Below are 13,249 nucleotides of genomic sequence, written 5' to 3' on the forward strand. Positions count from 1 at the left end.
AACTGAACTATTCTAATCATAGCAAGATGAAGAGGAAGTGTTGGATCCCTTGCAACTGGTTGGTCCTATGTGTTATTGTACCTAGCCCAAGCGGATTTTATTGCTAGCCTTCATATCATAAGATGGCCCAGGACCAGCTTAAGTATATTCTATTAGAAGCCCCACCCAAAAGGCAGGTCTCAAAAGTTAATTCTCACATGCCTGTGACATTGCAGAAGCTGGGTTAGATGAATCAATCCCTTCCTATCCTTGGCCAGGCTTCTAGCTCCTGGTAAGTTCTTCCCCCAGATTCGTACTGCAAGGTGAGAAGTTGGATAAATAAGTAAAAATTTCCAGTGACTGACCAAACTGGTCTCCTGAATTGTGTCTCTTTGCAGACTAGACTGACTTCAGATACATTCTGTTCTTATATTTCTAATAAATTGCTTGTTTTTAAAACTCGTACATGGAGACGTCAACCGGCAATGAGTTCTGAAAAAGCTTTTATTATCTGACTGATGTTCTGAAGTAACAGTGTGGGGTCAGAAAGGGAATTAATAATATAACAACTTGGCAGGTAAACTAAATAGCAAAATGGCACCTCCTCTGCACATTGTGAGTTTAGCAAACACATGTGATGGTCAACATAGAGGAGCACAAACATTGCACTGTGTGTTCTGCAGAACAGACTTGACAGTGGGGCAGCACAGCATATTTTAAGCTGCATTGACACAAGCAGCTCAAATTGACTCTTGAGAACTCAGACATGCATTTTTCTCTCTAGTCTAGTTACATCTGTGACGTAAAAAAATTTCAGCCTAGAGATGGTCTCCACTTAAACACTGTTCAAGTTTGCCAGCATACAAAGAAAAATGGTATTTTTTTTCAAATTGCAGGACAGATCAATAGAATTTAAGAGTAAATATGTATATACAGTGGTTTAGAGAATATGGATATAGATACAGATAATTTTCATGGTCCTTTAAAGTTCCAATCCTGTGTACACTTACTTGTGAGTAAGCTCCAGAACTTACTGGCAGTTCTTCATAGATATATTCATTTATTTTATTTCTTTCAACTATTTATATACCATAGTTACCAACATTTATAAGTGGTGGAGATAAGTGTCCTCTATAGCTATATTTTTTTTGGGGGGGGGGAGGTAACCATGTTAATTTGTTGCAGCAAAACAACTGTTTAGCAGGAGCTTTAAATATATTGTGACGTAAGCTTTTCTTTATCAGATGTCTGGAATGTTGTTCTTAAATGTGTGTAAAAATGATTACAGGGTAGCATCGCTCATGATGAGCTAATAAACACATGTAATAGACAAAAACCATTATTTTCATTCAGGTCACAGGTAGTGATGGAACTGAACTTCTTCATAAGTGTAAATTCAGCAATTTCATACTACGGTTTGTCTCTGAAGTACCTTTGTTCAATGTATATTCTACACTTAACTTTGTTCTCTCAGTCACAAAAGCTAGTAGATGGACATAAACAGAGATGTAGGGACACAGTATTGGGGGGATAAGATGAAATGAGAAATACAAACTGAAATGAGAGACACACACAGAAAGAGACTGAGACAGAGGACAAGAGTGGTGAGTCATGAGGCCCACAACAGTGATAAACTAGATTATTTTGGCAAGTCAAAACAGTGGTCATATCTGAACCATACATTTAAAGCACCATTCTACTACAGTAACAGTCGGGGCTTCCCCCCAAAGGATCATGGGAAATGTAGTTTCCCTATTTCCCTACAGTTCCCCACAGTTTGCTTTGGTTCTGGTCACCTTTACTGTTAAAGTTCCTCAAAAATATTTGCTGTATGAAGCAGTTGAAGCAGGCAGGACAAATATCTGAGTGTCAAGTTGCCATTTTGGTAGGGGGGTTTGCCCCGCCATCCTACCATGTGCTGCGTTGCTATTCAACAGCTGACAGCTCTGTTTTATTAGGCAGCCCCAGCCCACACTGTGAACATATGAGAACTTAATTATTGCTGCTTATTCTAGCAAAGTGCTTAGAGAGTCCTCTTCATTAGTAGGGGCACTGGAGACACTTTATTGACCATATTTGTTCCATTACATCTCCCTCTTTTATTTATTTACTTGCACTGTACGAAGTTGTTTAAAGGTCAGCCATTGGAATCATCCACTGTCACAGGCAGCCTATTCATTGATTTCCCAGAATCCTTAGTGTGCCGCATACCCGCTGAGTAATTCTCATTACCATAGTGATGTGCTTAGTGGTCATTACCAGCTAGCACTCATTCCACAGAACAGATGCATTCCGTGGGGTGATTTTTAAAATATTTTTCTCTCTAATGCAGCCAGGCACCTTCTGCTTTATTGATTATCTATGGTCTGATACAAGTTGTGAACATAAGAACGAACAGCCTGATGCATCAGATCAGTGGCCTATCTAGTTGAGCAGCACAGGTGTTATCATTGTTCGTATTTCTGTTAGAAACAATTACATTAAATTTATAATACCAGCTGAAAAAGAAGTGGCAAATAAATAGGGGAATGTAGAAGCAGACCTTGAGTATGGAATACAACATTTGCACATTGAGTTCAGTTTAGAGAAGATAGAGAAAGGGTTACTAGTATAAGGGGTTTTTTCTTCATAAGAAGAGCCTGCTAGATCAGGACAATGGCCCATCTAGTCCAGCATCTTGTTCTCATAGTGGCCAACCAGATGCTTGTGGAAAACTCATAAGCAGGACCCAAGAGCCCTCTAGCCTCCTGTAGTTTCTAGCAACTGGTATTCAGAAGCGTTACTGCTTCTCTCAGTACGTTTCCGAGCACAATTCAAAATGTTGGTGCTGACCTTTAAAGCCCTAAATGGCCTCAGCCCAGTATACCTGAAGGAGCGTCTCCACCTCCATTGTTCTGCCCAGACACTGAGGCCCAGCTCCGAGGGCCTTCTGGCGGTTCCCTCATTGTGAGAAGTGAGGTTACAGGGAACCAGGCAGAGGGCCTTCACGGTAGCGGTGCCCACCCTGTGAAATGCCCTCCCATCAGATGTCAAAGAGATAAACAACTAGCTGACTTTTAGGAGACAACTGAAGGCAGCTCTGTTTAGGGAAGTTTTTAATGTCTGATGTTTTATTGTGTTTTTAATATTCTGTCGGGAGCTGCCCAGAGTGGCTGGGGAAGCCCAGCCAGATGAGCAGGGTATAAATATACTATTATTATTATTATTATTATTATTATTATTATTATTATTATTTATTTCTGACCCTAGAGACAGAGCATAGACATTGTGGCCAATACTATATTTGCCTCATTCAGGAAGTTTATGTGTTTATATTATCTTGTTCATTTCCTCAGCTAATGATTGAACAATAACTAATGCTCTATACTATGTAACTTAATGATAACATAGTAGAATAATGGAATATTAGTTGCTTATAATCACAAGTGAGAAAAGTATTACTGTACTCAGGTCCAGATTTTTTACTTCCCATAGGCATCTGGTCAGTCACTGTGAGAACAGGATGCTGGATTAGATGGGCTTTTGGCCAGATCCAGCAGGGCTCCTCTAAAGTTCTTAAAAGTCACTGAATCCCTATTTGGATATTCCTATCCATCAGTATCACGATTTATGTAGACATTTCCTCAGTCTTCAAGCTGCAGAAGTAAAATCCAACTTCTCAAAAATCAATAATTTTTAATATGTGCAATCTAGTTCCTAGGATGCAAAGCATTTAAACAAAATGACTTCTTCCTCAGTTTGCCCTTCAAGCGTGAAGTAATTATATATCTCTTCCAATTACCTATATAAACCTCCTTTAGAGACAGTGGATTTTGTAGAGTGAAATATCTTATTATTGCTGTGCTTAGGCAATTTCATATTAGCAAAGCGTTTGAAATGCAATTCACATTTGTTCTTTTCTTCTTAGCCCAGAGCTCATATAGAGGAGGAACACTGTCAAGATGCCCAAGTTAGGACCACGGATGTGAGGCTGCAGATATAATTCCTTCAAACAGAGCAAACTCAGATGCTGGTTCCTGGCAGAAATGGAACAGGAAAGGAAAAGGAAAGGAGAAACTCGAGGTTTGCAGAAGTACAATACTAATAATAAAATCCTTAGTGGGTAATTCTTCCTTTAAACAAAAATAGCCCAGTGAGGACTGAGCATGCTCAGCAGCCACAGAATGTTGACCGTCAGGAAAGGAAAATGGAGGGGGGCATTTCTGCCTGGCTAGCTGGGAGAAACCCTCGAGACGAAGTCTCCTGGTAGGGGTGGGAACCCTCTTTTAGCCCCTCGACCACATTCCCTTGTGAATAATCTTCTGGGGGCAGCATACCACTGGTGGGTGTGGCCAGACATGCACCACTGTTCACCCAAGCCATCAAATGGAATTGTGACAGTTCAAGGAAAAATTCCAGCCAAGTAAAATCATTAGAGGAAAGTGCAGAGCAGGGTCACTGTAGCTTTGACCTGGGTGGATTCCCAAGGACCACATGAAGAGGACTGGGGTCCCTGGGCCTCAGGTTCCTCACCCCACTGCAACATTCTGTAGTCAGGCCCACTTCTCAAATCTGCTCCTAGTCTTACGAGTTGTAAATGTTTGAATTTTAGACAAGGGATTTCTGCGTCACGTGCCTGCAGTAGCTTAGCATTCATAAAAATTTAGTCAGAATGCCAAAAATATATGTCTCCTCGTCTTGGAGAGTTAATTGTGCTGAAGCACACGGAGGAGAAAAAGGAGAAGGAAAGAAGCTATGTGATAAAAACTTTTTTTTTTGTTTGAAATGGCTCCTCTCGTATGCTATTGAATATGCTATTATTCAGCTGAGTGGTCTCTTTCACTCTGATTTTATGACGCAAATTCATGGCTCAGCCAGATCTATTTATTCTTAGGTTATGTCAGCTACGAAAAAGCATCTCCAGCTGTGTTTTCCTTTCTGTCGTAAGTATAGCTGCCTCCATCCAATGCTTCATTATACTTGCTAAAACCTTCCGTTGACCCAAACAGTTACATCGTTTGAGTCATGCAAAAAAGTGTCTTCATATTCAGAAAGGGAAAAAGTCATTGGAATGGAGGGCACTCTTCTGCAAACTGTGATGGTAAGCCTTGGAACATGGCTGGGTAAGAGATGTTTTGTAGTGCCTTTTTCTGTGCTGATGCTGAAGTACACAGATCTTGTGCCATCAAACCTGACCCACCTTAAGGACTGCTTTGCAACAGTTGAGAGCTGCTACTAATCCAGTGCCCTGAGACAGGAAAGGGCTATAATAATCATAAAGCATAAAATGACTACTAGCAATGGCAAGGCTTTCCTAAACTGCAAAAGGCCTCTGGAAGAGAGTTTTCTAAAAATGACACCTGAATGTCAGCAAGGTGAATTTCCATAGGAAGGGAGTTCCATAATTTTATTTTTCATTTATTGTTGAGGACCACCAGTAAGAGTTGCATTTATTGCCTTGCCCACTTTTGCTTCTGGCTCTGCTAGGGATGGAGGATAAATTTGATTCAGTACACATTTAAAGCTGAATCTATCAGCTTTGCACTTTCCAAAACAACATGCAAACAAAAACTCTGCTCTCTTTGAAATTTACACTTCTCTGAATTTTGCAATGCAGTTATCCAACCAAAGTGTCCCACCCATGAAGATATTGCTGAAGATTAACATACAAAAATACATTATATTAGGGGAAATTGCTTTCAAAACTGTGGATATTACAGTGGTTAAAATGGCATATAAAATATGTTTATTGGGAAAACTTGCACTAAAATGTTGAATAATTTTACATGAAATGTTTTGTTCTACTTAATCTGCCAACTGCTAAATAATGTGGAGAACTCAATTTAAGACTGAGGAAATGAGAAATTGAGAAAACCAAATGGACAAATCCTTCCATTCTACCCACCATTGACAAGTGGCCTCCATAATGTAACACATAATGTAAGGCCCAGGGGCCGGATCCAGCCCCATCGCCTTCTAAATCCAGCCTGCGGATGGTCCGGGAATCAGTGTGTTTTTACATGAGTAGAATGTGTCCTTTATTTAAAATGCATCTCTGGTTTATTTGTGGGGCTTGCCTGGTGTTTTTACATGAGTAGAATGTGTGCTTTTATTTAAAATGCATCTCTGGGTTATTTGTGGGGAAATAGGAATTTGTTCATTCCCCCCCCCCATATAGTCTGGCCCCCTTCTGAAAAGGTTTGCTGACCCCTGATGTACCACAAGGAGAAATGCATCCTTGAGCTTAAAAAAAAAAAAAGGTTCCCCATTCCTATTTTGAATTCTTTGAATTCCTGGTTGTAATATGCAAACACTTTTCAAAGACAGTTCTACACAGAGCTTTTTATTATAGTCTAACCTGGACCTCACTGAGGTATGAACAACTGTAGCTGTATCCTTTTTTGTCTAGGAAAGGGTACAGTGTCTCAGGTCCAAATAACTAGTAGACATTCTTGGCCTGTTCTGCAGCCCTGGAAGTCATAATTAAACTACTGTGACTAGATTTCCAGAGACATTATCATTTTTCACTTAAGCAACTGAGACCCTAGTTGGATTTTGCCCCCTCAGTGCAACTAATATATGGAGTTTCCATAATCTGCCTGGTTGAAAAATGGCAACTCTGGAAGGGACTTACCAATGGAACTGTTTGGAGCATCTGCTCTTCCTCCTCCTCGAGAGCAGTTCAAACATCCTTCTACTCTTTATTTTGTTACGCAGCAGGGATGGGGAACCTGTGGCCTTTCAGATGCCCTTGAACTACAACTCCCATCATCCCTGAGTATTGGCCATGCTTCTGCGGCGTGAGCTTTAATTTCAGTTTCCCTAGAATCAGTGCCTCCATTGCTATAGTTCCTTTTGAAAACAGTCCCTTTAATTGATGCTTCTGATTAATATTTTCTTAAATGCAAATTACCATCTTTTCAAATGAGACTATTCCCCTTCTGAAATGGAAAGTGTGAAATGTATGAAACAGCTTGTATAATGTGAAATTAAAATCCTGTTAATTTAAAATGTGTGAGGTTTGTTGATCTCTTGGGCTATTAGAAAGGGCGGGGGGAACCTTTGAAAATAAAATAGCTATCTGTGGTGGGTTTGTGCTTGACAGGTTTCACAGAGTTGTCTCCTTGTTTTGTTAGCTATTTAAATAGTCATTTGTCTACACAGCCTGACAACTTGCCCATTCCGTAGTGAATTTCTTGAGACAAAAAGACAGCTTTTCTCCATGCTAGCAGGGAGTAAACTGAGCATGCTGTGAATTTGATTTCTGACTTGACTGGTTATGTTTAAGTGCCAGCTATGATAGCTGGAGCTTGCCCCAGGGTTCTTTCTCCATTTCCCCTTTTTTTCTAATGGAAAACTACTGTTTAGATTATGTATTTTGAACATGACAGAAGTTTCCATAATGTTCCTGTTTTACTTATTAATTTTCAAAATATGAAATTTTTAAAAAGCTGAAGTTTTTAGGTTAGCAGAAGTCCCTGGATGACCTCACAGTGGTTTCAACAGAATGGGGAAGAAAACACAAGCCTGCCAACCACCGTGGGGCAAGAAGAAGTCCCCTAGTGCCACCTTCCTGAATTGGACATTCAGATGGGAATCACTGAAGGACATTGTACCCAATCTCAATTCCTACCTTATTCAGGCAAACCAAAAGAATACCACGGTCAACAGTATCAAAGCTGCCGAGAAGTCCACAAGAATAGCGGCGTTGCACTTGTCCCCATTCTCCTGCCAGTATAGGTTATCCATTCAGATGACCAAATCTGTTTCTGTACCAAAAGCCGGTTTGAAATGGATCCAGAAAACCAGTGTCACTCAGGAGGTGGGGTGTGGTATTTTTCAATATTTTCCCACATAACAACCACTTCAAGTTAAGAGTTTATCAATTTTTTATTTCATAAGTCCAGGCTGTTCTGTTTTTGCATCAAGCTTTTATATAGGACAGCATTTAAAATTTGGTCCTATCCATTTAGTCTTTGAAGTACTACAAGCCATTCTATCACCTCAGATCTTTTCCCACCTGCTGCTTATCCTCAAAATCAAATTAATCATTATTTTATTTGTATTCCTCCCTTTTTTTACATAGTAACACAGTGAGGCTTACAAAATATGGTAAAAGCGAAACAAAATGCAGCATAGAACAAAAACCTTCAGCAAGGGGTTTCAGAGGGGTCTTAAAATGCTGCATTGATTATATTCCTGTAGTTTAACCTTATCTGCCATTGCCACCTATACTAATTCTTCAGGTTTTTGAAATTGTTTTTACTAGAGGGAATATAGTTTTCTATTTTTCTTTTTTTCATTCCTCACTTGGGGGGAAAAAACTCCTTATGTGCTTCAGATTTTTAAGTTGTCTTCAGCATCTGTTCTCTGTCTGCATCTGGGCTTGTTTTTCCTCCTTTCATACTTTTGATCTGCACTATCTTCTTTGATGCTTCTTCCCCACCCACCCCAATTGTCTAATTTTCTTGGGTGGAGCTGGGGGAGGGGAGGCTGTTGTTTGCTTTTTCTTTCATCCACGTCAGTCATTTCTATGTTTCTTTCAAAAGGCACAAGAATTAATTGCATCCAGAAACAGAGATTTGTTCTTTTGGGCTCACACACACCATGCTGCCCTACACATAAAATGAAGAAAGATAACCATGCTGGAGATGGATAAGATTGGAGCCGTAAATGTACAGAAGGCATCGTTGTAAATCCAAATGCTTCAGAAAGAAAGGTGGTATTCAATTAAATTTCATGCTAAGACTCCACTTGTAATAATCTGGCATTATGCAGAGTTATGGGTAGCTTTTTCAACAAGTATGCCAAGGTAAAAATTAAGGGTTATGTATTAAACCTCCATGAAATTACTCTTCTTAAAGATAGCCTTTTGTGTGGTAATATGATTTGTCATCCTGGGAGTCTTATTGTCATGTGGATTTGCAAAGGAATTCTATTGTAAAATAATGCTCCCCCCCCCCCAAACGATGAAATCAAAATGTGCACTTGCAAAATAATTTTCATAATTTAAATACATTGCATGATGGATCAACACAGAGGACGGATTGATTTTATTTAAATCACAAAGGAAGCAAATGCCAGTTGTAATTGTTGATTTAAACCAAGTCTCCTGTTTCTAAATTCACATATTTTCTTAGAAGGCATGGATTACAAGTTGCTATGGTATATTTGTTTGCAGCTTAGAGCCAAACTGTACCTGATGCTTGTCTTCTCTAGGCTTTCCCCTGGCTTCTCTCTTTTTCTATTGAAAAAAATGTAACCATGAGACCACAGTCTAAAGTGGAAGGCCTGTGTGTATGCACACATGTGCCTGTGTGGAACCACAAAGAGACTGAGCTTTCTTAAACCTTCCCCCACCCCTAGTACTTTTCTTCTGTTAAAATCCCCCTAAAGCTGCTCTTCTTATTACTGTACAGGGGGAAAGACCTGTAGGAGGAAATGCAGCTGGGGATGCAATTTTTAGCAGAAAGAAAGGGAAGGGACATAAGAAGAGCATCCTTTTCACACAGTGGCCAACCAGATGCCTAAGGGAAGCCAGCAAGCAGGACCCAAGCACAAGAGCACTCTGTCCTCCGGTGTTTTCCAGCAACTGGTATGCAGAAGAATACTCCCTCCAACCATGGAGCCAGAGGATAGCCACCATTGTAGCTGATAGCTTTACTTCCAATAATCTGTCAAATCCTCTTTTAAAGCCATCCAAGCTGATGGCCATCCCTGCCTCTTGTGTCAGAATTCAATTCTGCACAACATTAAAGAAGTACCCACTTGCTCCCATTGCCGGGGAGAGGCTAAGCCAGGACAGCCAGCGGGATCGCAGCGCTGCAATCCCACTGGCTGTCCTGGTTTCTGGCTTAGCTGCACAGCCTCTCCCGGGCAGGGGATGAAGGCTTCCCTTGCCCGGGAGAGGCTGCACACTGCTATCCCATAAGCTAGGGCAGTGCAGTGATCCCATTTGCTGTCCTGGCTTCTGCGATTCAGATTTTTTCCCCCCTCTTGTTTTCCTCTTCCGAAAACTAGGTGCACCTTAGGTCTGGTGCATCTTATAGAGCGAAAAATATGGTACTTCCTTTCATCTGTCCTGAATTCTCCAACATTCAGAATGCCGTTCCAATGCCAGTCTTCACCTCAGCTGTTTTCACAGATTAAGTTGGTATAAACAGAAAATGTCAGAAGCTCCACAAGACTAAGCGTTACATGTAGGTTGACCCCAAACAGAGGCTTTTAAAAACAAGCACATTCCAAAAGTTGAGGTCATGTAGCCAATGTGCATTCCAAAATTACATCTAAGTAGATATAAAATACATTTTTTGCTCTTTCTATATGCATATTAAGGATATTAAGCAGGGCTGTTTACTTGAAGGCTAAAACTGCCCTGCTCTCTGCACTTATTTGGAAATTGAACAAAAGTGGAACTTATTTCTGAGTAAGCATTTGCAGGACTGAACTTTAAGTGTCCATAACTTTTCAGAAGCGATGGTCATTACTTACTAAGCAAAATAGAGTTTCTCCATGTAATGAAAAACAAATGCTGGTGGTTTATAGTCATGATCTGAGAACTCAAGGAAATGTAGAGCTTAGGTGACTCAAGGTCATAAGAGTTCAAGGCCACCCACCTTGGGCCATCTGGAGGTTGATTGACTTTAAATTCTATCAGCTACAGCCCATGTGGCCAATGCTCAGAGATTATAGGAGCTGAAGTCCCATTGGAGAGCTAGAGGATTCCCATCACTGCCACAGATGATCCTTCCAAGATGCAGGCTGCTATGTCACGGCTTCAAGCACAAGTGATGATTTGCTCATTCCTTGGTTCAACAGCCATCCCCATAAGTAAGAAATATAATACATGACTTATTGTGACATTTATAGCACAGCTAGTACTTAACCTCAGAAATGAGATATTTCTGCACATCATTCTTTTTAAAATAGAATGTGTCTGTGATACAAAGTCACTCTCTTGCTTCAGGAAATGGTCTTTATTTTTGCACTTGCAGGCAGTTTCTGGTGCCAGATGGAGTGGATAATTAACATGCACCTGAGATGTCCTTATCGGTGCCAGTCTTTACCTGCAAGGCTAATGACAAAAGCACCAGCCGTAAGTGAGCTAACAGCCATTATGTCAATGGGTCTCTCATGCATGTACATTTATATTAAGGTCTAAATGTGCGCTAGGGCGAGCTGGCAATCCAAGACAGCAGGTTGACTTGACGTGCAGAGGGTAGGAGCCCAAAATAACAGAGTATTGTGATTGAAGTAATAAGCAGAAGAGCAGGCCGCCAGCTGTCTAGCTGAGTCATTTCATTCCCATGCTTACCCTCAAAAGCAAGGCTTTTTCACAATGTTCGTTGGAAGGATGATTACTCTGAAATTTAAAAAGTAGGGGAGGGGGAATAAAAAAGGATCCCCCCATGCAATCCTGCAAAGATTATTAGTTATGTTGAACTATTGCCACCTTCATAGCCTAAAATTCTGCCTAATTCAATGTGCAAGAGGTTATGAGAGAACAATCAGGAAAAGGAATTCAGGAAGAATTACCAGATATGAGTATTAAAAAATAAGGGATTGGGAGGCAAGTGGAAGCAGATTAATGAGGGTAAGCAAGAGTATGGTGTGCTTAGGTGGGCTTCTCGTTGGTGGTGTTGTTGTTCATATATTTTGACTTGATAGGATCATAGGTCACATCCACACCATACATTTAAAGTGCTTCCCCCCAAGAATCCTGGGAACTTTAGTTTGTTAAGGGTGCTGAGCTCTAGGGAACCCCTTAGGAATTGCTGGTCCCTAAATTCCCTGTGAGGGTGCTTCCTCCCCAAAACTCCATTTGTTCTCCATGGAGCAGCAGCTGTAACTGGGGGAAAGGATGGATATGCAAAGTTATTCCAGCATCTGGGGAAATGATAGGAATCATCTGAGAAACTGATTTACTGTGTCAGTTTCATGAATAGAGAGGAGTCCTTCTCTCAGTTGTGAGTTTCAGTGGAGATGGGGAGAGGGATACTGCAGATGAAAAGGCTTCCCCTCCATACTTTCATACAATTGAGATTAATATGTGGAGGTTAATTGTAACATTTAAATGTATAGAACCAACTCCAAACATAGTGGGTGGAGCACTAAAAGTGCTTCCAAAGCAATGCACGTGCTCACAAGTGAAACAAATACAGAGGAAGGTTGAAAGATGATTCTAAATCTACCTTCATTTATTAATTTTAAAATCAAATGGTGTTTTGTTTTTTAAAAAGGTTAAAAAAAACATTTAAACCTGATCTCCTTTGCACATGCATAGCAACAATGGCTTAGTGTTGTGTGAAAAAAATGCTCTAATGTCCATTCTCCTCTTCCAGAGTGGCCACAAATAGAAGATCAGCATTTTTTAAAGTCTGAACTCAGATAAAGCCCCCCACTCCATAATGACACAAAGTGGAAAAAACCTCTGGAGAAACAATCCAGTTGCAGAATATGTTGATGCTTGGATGCAGCAGTCACACCACTTCATATCGATGGGGAAAGAAATTTTTACAACGAACTAAGTGCAAACACCTCTTGCCACGCCGGAAACCAATTTGGATTTCACAGCACCTTATCAATATAATTTAAGTTAATTCCTTTCTGAAGTCACATTGCTAAAAGGCACAGATCAAGGTATATGTCTAATCTATTTAATTAATGTGCTGTGACTTTCCTGTGTAAAGATGCATTTCCATTTGGGAAACTCATTAGTCATTCCATTACAAATTTCTCTGCGGTGACAAGGACTAAATAACAAGAAAGTCTTGAAGCACCTTAATGACTAAGGGTGGTATCCAACAGTGACGGTTTCCTGGAGGAAAGAATCTATCAGAGGAATGGGAAGGTAGGGATATTTTGGAAATCTATCATCCCTATGCAGTGCCCTGTGCTTCCCTTAAATCGGCTATGGGGGGTTGGGGAGAACTACTGGACATTTTGGGATTACATGGAGTGCATATATTTCTGGTATAAATTCTGATTCTTCCTTCCAACTCAAATGAGAATGAATACATAATGGTGGTATGGGAGGAATCTCTTAAGTCTCTTATTTACCTCTAACAGTCAGTTAGAGACAGCTAGTGTTTGTGGGCAGTAAAAAGCAATTTTGTGGGCAACTTACTCCAGAAAAAGGAAGATACCTATTATAAAATATACCTATTATTCCATGTAGAATATTTTGCTTTCTATTTTTCAGTATGGTTGTTACATCTTGGACATGTTCACTAAAACCCTCTAGACCATCTTTCTAAAGCCAGACTCACAATGTATGTTCAAAGCACTGTGG

The 13,249-nt window shown here is 40.3% G+C and overlaps 2 long non-coding RNA genes across 3 annotated transcripts in view; both read left to right on the forward strand.

Moving 5' to 3' along the window:
* The first annotated feature begins 4,076 nt into the window (after nt 1-4,076).
* On the forward strand, nt 4,077-12,591 carry LOC309362671. 2 transcript variants are annotated; one of them, XR_014165068.1, is made up of 5 exons: nt 4,077-5,059; nt 7,694-7,785; nt 8,508-8,770; nt 10,953-11,053; nt 12,300-12,591. It is a non-coding gene; the product is annotated as an uncharacterized lncRNA (long non-coding RNA). The 2 variants fall into 2 exon arrangements; XR_014165069.1 differs by having other exon boundaries at nt 8,508-8,677.
* A 109-nt stretch (nt 12,592-12,700) lies between these two features.
* Nucleotides 12,701-13,249, forward strand: part of LOC309362664 — a 40,176-nt gene continuing 39,627 nt past the window's right edge. Inside the window, exon 1 of the long non-coding RNA XR_014165060.1 lies at nt 12,701-12,808. This is a non-coding gene — a long non-coding RNA (uncharacterized lncRNA). The remainder of the gene's footprint in view (nt 12,809-13,249) is intronic.

The sequence above is a fragment of the Podarcis melisellensis genome (genome assembly GCF_964234715.1).
Source record: "Podarcis melisellensis genome assembly, chromosome: 2".
NCBI classification, from domain to species: Eukaryota; Metazoa; Chordata; class Lepidosauria; order Squamata; family Lacertidae; genus Podarcis; species Podarcis melisellensis.